This window comes from Dreissena polymorpha, chromosome 9 (assembly GCF_020536995.1).
Source record: "Dreissena polymorpha isolate Duluth1 chromosome 9, UMN_Dpol_1.0, whole genome shotgun sequence".
Lineage (NCBI taxonomy): Eukaryota > Metazoa > Mollusca > Bivalvia > Myida > Dreissenidae > Dreissena > Dreissena polymorpha.
This window is the reverse complement of record NC_068363.1, coordinates 81,760,974-81,769,542: the sequence shown is the minus strand read 5'-3', so window position 1 is coordinate 81,769,542 and position 8,569 is coordinate 81,760,974.

Here is an 8,569-nt window from a genome sequence, read left to right as displayed (position 1 = left end):
TTGTAGCTTTTTATCGCCTAGACGAGTCAGAAACAACAATGAAATGTTACCTTATAAAATTTTCTACTGGAAGTTTAACGCACGTTCAAAAATTTGTTTTTATTTTTGTAATGCGTGACTTTACGCAAAGATTTAAATCTAAATCGTTATTTAAGAAATTTAATGTGTTTTTACGCCTTTAGGAGATTTTAAATCTACCGTATACGTGCGCTTATAAGACGCATTTTTGAGACTTAAATTAATAAGTTACAGTTGGGGTCGCGTCTTATAAGCGAGATACTGGTGAAAATAAACAAAAAAAATTCAAAATATCGAGTTTACTGGGCTTATGCTAGCCAAGTTGGACACTTGTCAGTTGTTTTGAATCATCGCGGCAGCCATTTGCATTTTCTCTAAAGTCTGTATTGGCCCGTACCGTGTATCGGAACGCTATGTTCAGTTATCGATTTATTTGTAATAAAATGTATTGTTACTGATTTTGTTGTCTATTATTTTTAATTTGAAGTTTGTTATTTTTGGGGCGTAGACGTTATATTGTCCGTGATTATCTTGAAAAGTTTTTATCACCTGATTGTCTGCGCGCGACGTCGTTAAATGCCATATAAATTGGCCATTATAGTATACGTGTGTAAGCGGCAACACGATGCCAACATGCTTGAAACAACAGCAAAATCAATTCTCAGTTTGAAACTGTCAATTGTTTAATAAACATGCTGCCGATTACAAATGCTATTTGACAAGTTTGTATCACCTGATCGTCTTTGTTCCACGTCGTTAATTTTCAATTAAGACATAATTGGCAATTAGGGTATCCTCTGAAATAAGTTACCAGTTTGCAACTGTCAATTGTTAAATAAACACGTTTATTCAGACAACCCACTAATGCCGATGACACATTATTTATTAGGGGCCAACAACGACGGGAGCAAAGAGCGACCGCATGCAATTATCCGCATATGGCTTTCTTCTTGACACGTGATTTCGATCTGCGCTTCGGAGTCTATCACTCTATCACGCGATTGGCTAATTTTATGAAAGTAGGCGTTACCTATTGTTGATAGACAATGGGCGTAAAATTTGCATAATCTAGGTAATAAAACTAAACGCTTTCAAAATATCTGCCTATTAGATTTCAATACCTGTCAAACAATACAATTACGGTAAGATGACTGACACGATCAATTTTGCTTGGGCATTGATATTACGAACGTAATATGTTTGCAATTGTTTGCAATAGTTAGGGCAAATGATTAATACACAATTGTTAGAAATTTTGTCAATTTGATAATTATTTTTATTGCATGAATAACACTTGAAAATAAATTAAAACCCACTAATATATCATAAAATAAACAAATATTATTTACTTTGTTGTTTGATTTTTTATTTTTCAGACTTGCGTGAATTACTAATTGTATGCAGCGCAAGTTTGAAAAATTCTCAATGTTTTACTAATTGATGATTTTCTTTAACATTCTGCCATTTTTCGGCCATTTTCCGGACGATGAATACGGCAAAATTTGACCGCGTCTTACACGCGGGTCAGTCTCAAATCCACCCATTATAAAGTCCGAAGTCGGGGTGCGTCTTATAAGCGAGGGCGTCTTATAAGCGCACGTATACGGTAAATCGTTATTTAAGAAATTTTATGTGTTTTTACGCCTTTAGGCATGTTAATATGGAGCTCTGAATATATATGTTACTTCTAGACTGTTAACAAAGTTTCACTATAGCAATAAAAAAGGAAAACTGTCCCGCTGCCTTGTTGCCATGTTTTTTCACCAACCAGAACTCTTTTCGAACTCAACAGGAATATTATAAGAATGAGTGTTCTCACCAAGTTTCAAGAAGATTGAACATAATTGTGACTACCAGAGTGTAACAAGGTGTTTGGAAGGTTTCAGTGCCCGACCAGTGATACCAATAGCTCATCTTGAGCACTTCGTGCCCATGTCAAGTGCTCATGTGAGCTAATAAGGGCAAAACAAAATCAACTAGAAATTGGCCCGGCAGAGGCCGACGCGTATTCCCACGCTGCGTATTTGACCCAGGGGGCACCCCAGGGTTGGTAATGGGGCCATGCATAGTTGAAATGACCATCTGTCATAAGAGATGTTCTGTATCAATTGGAAGTAAATCGGTGTGAAATGAAGAAGTTAGAAGTTAATGTAAACACAATGCCCCCTACTGCGCCGCTTTGATACATGTTTTTTTTTACCTTTGACCTTACAGAATGACCTTGACCTTTCACCACTCAAAATGTGCAGCTCCATGAGATACACATGCATGCCAAATATCAAGTTGTTATGTGAAGGGACATAGAAGTTATGAGTTTTTTGATACCTAAATGCGAAACCTAAACGCAAAGTGTGACGGAAGGACAGACGGACAGACAGACTGAAGGATGGTCCAATCACTATATGCCCTCCTTCGGGGGCATAAAAAGCGTGGGGATAATAAACTACTAACTGTATGTTTTAACCCATCTCCTCCTAACATTGCTAATATTTTATACAAATGCAGGGATTTGTTATAATTGTCATAAAAGGATAGTGTGAAGTCCCTACATCCATTTAAGCCTATGAATATACATAACAGTCTAGTCAGATATTAAGTGTCTAATAACAGTAATCAAATACAACCTTCAAGTAAATTTAACAAAAATAGGATGGGCACATTGCAGTAATATTTGCATATATTCACAATCCAATAGTAGAGTTACTCAGTTTTGCCCTATTCTTTACACTATGATATTGAGTGGGTGTAACATACATTTATATTTTTCTGTCAACTTTTTCTTACACAAATTTTTATAGTAAAATTCATTTAAATTAGTAAATACTTACTGCTTTCTAGATAGCTACTTACTCCGAAGGATCGTATTTTATCCGGAAGCTTTCTGTCTGAATCCCAAACTTGTCATAAACCCGTATAGGTCGGAACGGTCACATAGTGCAGTGCAACCAAAAACAGGATATTACCCAGAATCCATCACTCTTATTCCAATAAACAATATGAAAATATTAGACGAAGAGCGGGGTGGTTGTAGGTGGGACTCAACGAAAGCAGGTAAGTATTTACTAATTAAAATGAATTTACTATAAAAATTTGTTTTAATAGCTTAAATACGTTACCTGCTATCTAGATAGCTGATTTGCAGCTGCGGCGGGAAGGTTCGCGAATAATATATATATATAATATATAAGCATAGCTCCCCATCACAGCGGAACCCATATCTCGGGTTCTGAGCTAATCTTCGTTAGTATGGTATTAACTTAATTCACAGATAAGCGTAATATACCTATGCCGTAGAAGATACTACCGTTTGTGCAACCACAAGGGGGCCCAACAGATACAAGTTGTCCTGTTGGCACTCCAGAGAACGAAGATAAAAAGATGAAAAGGTGGTCTGATTCCTCCAGAAAGCAGCTTGAAGCACGTCAGAGAGTGGGGTATGATTAATATACGCCCACGAAGCCGACATTACTCGTTATTCATGCGGTCTAATCTTAAAAAAGGGATGAATCCCTAGATGAAAGAGAAGAGTAAGCTGTTCTTATAGTCGAGGCTACCCACGGGAAATAGAAGCCGCAGACACATCGCCCCCCCCCCTTTTAAGGGAATGAAGAGTCTCTTGCGAGAACCTCGAATAGACTTAACTCTACTAAGATAGAACTTCAAAGACCTGACAGGGCAGAGGAGTCTATCTTCATCTTCATTTCCACAAGTTCTAGAAAGACTTGGGACCTTGAAGGGTTTAGAAGCCATTGAGGGGAGTTGATTTTTAGCAAGGAATCCTGGCTGACACAACAAAGTGACGGAGCCCTCGGAGGAATCAAAATGAAGATGGCTATCTTCGATAGAAAGAGCATGAATTTCACTTCTACGTTTGGATGAAGCCATGGTAAGAAGGAAAACGGTCTTCCAGGTTAGGAACTGTAAAGAAGCCTGATTAAGGGGTTCATAGGGAGCCTTAGTAAGCCATCCAATAAAACAAGCCAAATCCCATTTGGGGGAAAGAGAACGAGACACAGGACGTTTAAGTTCCATGGCTCGGATCAGTTCCGAAATGGCTGGGTCAGCACAGACTTGTGATGACTTAAGAAAAGCCAAGGTATGCGAAAGCATAGATCTGTATCCTTTGATGGAGCTAAGAGAAAGTTTCTTATCATCAAAGAGATAGATTAGAAAATCCGCTATGCGTCTAGCAGAGGAATTGAGGGGATCAATTTTCCCTCGAACACACCAATTAGAGAAGAGTTTCCAGCGAGCATCATAGACTGCTCTGGTGGACTTTCTCCTTGCAGAGACAACGAGAGTTGAAGCCCCTGACAGAAAGCGTTTTCTTCTGCAGGGATTGCTTGATAAAGGCCAGACGTGTAAGTGGAACATGTATGGATCCACGTGAAGTCCGCCTCTCTGAGATAGGAGATCTGACCTGTGCGGGAGTTCCCTGGGAAAATCGCACAGGAGACCGAGAAGGTCGTTGAACCAGGATCTCCTGGGCCACCAAGGGGCGATCAGGAGGATCTGGCAAGAGCTCACACTGATTTTCCCTAAGATTTGGGGAATCAGAATGGGTGGGGGATAAGCGTAAGCGTCCAGTTGATCCCAATCAAACGAAAGCGCGTCTACCGCCCACGCTGCTGGTTCGTACACTGGGCTAACATACAGAGGAAGTCTGTGGTTGTCTCTGGTCGCAAACAGGTCGACCAGTGGATAACTGAATGTGAGGAAAATCTGGTTGGCCACTTCCTGATGAAGTTTCCACTCCGATGGAAGTAACTGGTGTTTGCGAGACAAACCGTCCGCCAGGGCGTTGGAGACGACCTGGTATGTGTTTGGACAAGAGAGAGACGTTGAGGCTCTTGCAAAGAACAAGTAAGTTCCTTGTTTCCAGATACAGGGAGTGAGAGTGTTCACCTCCCTGTTTCTGAATGTAAGCCACGACTGATGTGTTGTCTGTCGATACCATCACACAGGAGTCCCGAAGATGTGATTGGAATTGAGAAACAGCTAGAAAGACTGCTCGCATTTCGAGATTGTTAATGTGCAGGTGAGACTCCTGAGAAGACCACAATCCTGATGTCAGGCTGCGGGGTTCCAGGTGAGCGTCCCAACCTTCCATGCTCGCATCCGTTATGAGATGTAAAGAAGGTTGCGGGGGAAGAAGCGGTACTCCTGCCAATAGGGTCTCCTCGTCAAGCCACCATTGAAGGTGGGGGACTAAGGACGGAAGGATGGGAATCTGTGTTAGCAGATTGTCTGGAGACCATTTCCAACGAGCTGAGAGATAGTGCTGAAGAGGACGTAGGAAGAGACGTCCCAACTGCACGAAGTCTGCTACAGAGCTCAGGATACCGTTGAGCGAGAGGAAATCTTGAGCTGTGATATGAGATTGGGACAGCACCCATTTGACCTTCAAAAGGAGGTCTGATACACGTTGCCGCTAGACCCTGACCCGATTGATGTGGGTCAGAAAATTCATTCCCACGAATATGAAATCCTGAGAGGGAATGAGGTCTGACTTGGCTGCATTGAGAAGGAGTCCTAAAGAGAGGAGCTCCTTCCAAGAGAACTCTAGGTGTAGCACAAGCAGTCGACGATCGAGCTGGTTGTAAGAGCCAATCGTCGAAATACTGAAGCGGTTGAATCCCGTGTATTCGGAGGTGTGCGCCCACCGAGGCCATGAGTTTGGTTGAAAACTCGTGGAGCTGTGGACAATCCAAAGGGCATCGCACGAAACTGGTAGACCTGGCCTCGAAAGGAGAAGCGCAGGTACTTCCGGTAGTTGGGATGGATAGGAACATGGAAGAATGCATCTTCCAGGTGCAAGGAAACCCCCCAGTGCATGGGTTTGATGGAGCGCCGAATGAAGGCAGGAGTCTCCATCTTGAAAGTAGGTTTGACTAGAAACGTGTTGAACACTTTTAAGTCTATGACTGGTCTCCAGGAGCCGCTTTTCTTTTGAACAAGGAAAAGGCGGCTGTAAAATCCTGGAAAACAAGGGTCGTGAACCCTTTCTACCGCCTGTTTTTCGAGTCCGAGAATGGAGTCTGGAAGTTGTGGATGCGAAGATACCAGATCTATTGGGACGCGAGAGAGTGGGGGCCTTTTTTTGAAATGAAAAGTTAGGCCTTTTGTGACAATGGAATGAACCCACGCGTCCGAAGTTATTTGGAGCCATGGATTTGCGAAGTGCATAAGTCTGGCCCCGACTGGTAGGTTGTGGTGGTAGAAAGGGGTTTGACCTATGGCTGACCTTTGGGAGGTCCACCCTTGCCGGAAGAAGGATTAAATGACTTCTTGTCCGCATTGGGTTTGCCCTTACTCCAATTTTGGCTAACAGACGGCTTCCGATAGGAAGATGTTCTGTTTTGAAAAGGAGGCCTATGTGTGGGCTGACGTGGAGCAGAAGGACGCTTTGTAGGGAAACTGTCCTTTTAGCGTTCTTGGCCGGTGGGGCTCCTGGGGGCTTAGAAGCAGGGCGCTTAAAAACCACAGGGTGCTGGCCAGAGTTGCTCCTAGCTAAGGAGGCATGTATCTGATCTTCACGATCAGCAGTTAGTGCCGCCTGTATCCTCCCTCCGAAAAGAGAATCTGCTGTTAAAGGAGCAGTTCGAAGTGAGTTAACGCCTGTTTCCAAAAGGAAATTATTGGGCAAGGAAGAGAGGATGAGGTCTCTTCGAAGCCTTAACATAACAGACATTGACGACGCAGCATTGTGTGATAAACACTGAGTAGTATGTGAAAGGTGTATCAACAAGGCACGGAGCTCCTCTGGGATTGAATCAGAGAGCTCCCAAACCATGTCTAAGGCTGTGGCTGCCATAAGATCTAGCTGGTTAGCCAGATCTATGGAACGGCGTTCTCTCAGCTCCCAATTTTCCAACAGGGAAAGAGGGACTGCTGTATGGGTCGATGATGAAGGCATTGTAAGGGACAGCTTACTAATGTTAGCATCAGGAACCGGAAGTTTGGAAAGGTCCAAACCGGTAGAAGGGTCAGGTACCGGGGCCTTATAACTTTTCCCGCCATCCATCTGTTTAGGCTCCGTCAGCTCCTTAGGGGCTTTCCATGGAGATGGCGAAGGTTTATTGGCTGGCTCAAGTGACTGGAATACAGCCATTGTGGAAGAGCCAATAGGAAGGCAGAGATCCACTCTAGAAGTCGCCTTACTTATCCTGCCGGGCTCCTGTCTGCGGGCTACCTGTTCTGTAACGGTAACAGCAGATCCTGTAAGAGACAAGGAAGAGCGGGGGCAGAAGCCCTTATCTAAGGTATGGAACATTAGTTCGTAAACCTGATTGATAGAGAGCCAAATAATAGTGTTCGGCCTCATTAGACTCCGAACCCGCCTCAATCGAACCGTCTGCGAGATCATAAGAGGATTGTTTTCCGTCACCATCAAAGATATAGCTGGTGAGTTAGGTCGATCAGTTATCAAGTCAGCAGACTCACTTTGAATACCAGCGGACGCTGGTAAAGGATCAGTCGTAAAAGGGACAAAGATTCCCGGCGACTGTTGGATCCACAAAGTATTGGGGTTTGATGGTGTAGCGGCAGCCCGGGGTATACTTCTATGCAATGTGGAAGAGACCCGTGGGGCTGAAAACGCAGCCGAAGTGGTTAGGTTAACCCCTGTACCTGGAGCCTGATATGTATACCAACTAGTGTTTCAATACAAATTATGCCCAGTGGTTTGTAGGAACGGCTGAAGTGTGTGTTGAGGCCAAAATAGAGGCCGACACACGTGGAAGGGTGTCACTAGATTCCTCAGAGAAGGATCGCCTAGGGGACCGAGGGGTCCGAGAGCGCCTAATAGAGGAAGGTCTATGTCCCTTATCCCTGCGATGCCGAGATGCTGTTCGGCGACGCTGGGAATGATGTTTCCTGATGGAACGTCTCCCAGAGCGCTGGCGTGATCACTCTTTACGAGGAAATCTAAGCCGAGGAACACTCGGTGAGCGTGAACGACGTCCACTCCGATAATGATGAGGGCTTGTCGAAGTAGACGATAAGTCATACGACGATGAGCCCGAGGTGGAGGAGTAGCCGGAAACATCAGACACTACGCGTTTACGTCTGTGACTCACAGTAGAAACGCGACTGCGTCTACCTTTGTGGAGTACTGACAAGGTAGTGTCAACATCTACGGTGACCGGAACGGTCTGTGGCACAGACCGGACTGGTCAATGACCGGTTGACCGGTGACCGGACAGGTCATAGCATGACTGGTGACCAGACTGATCAGTGACCGGTGACGACACCGGTCATAGCATGACCGGTTTTCTTGACCGGACTGATCAATGTTGACCGGTGACTGGTGAAGTCCCCAGACAGGTGTCATCACCGGGCAAGGACCGATGCATGGCATCTCCTGATGCCATGTGGTCGAGGTCGTGTGGGGAAAAGTCCCGGCTAGCCGAACTTTCCCGACTTTGACCTGAGCCTCCCATGTTGCGTTTCCGGCTCTTGAATGGTCTTCCCTTGGTAGCATAGCATGACTGGTGACCAGACTGGTCAGTGACCGGTGACGACACCGGTCATAGCATGACCGGTTTTCTTG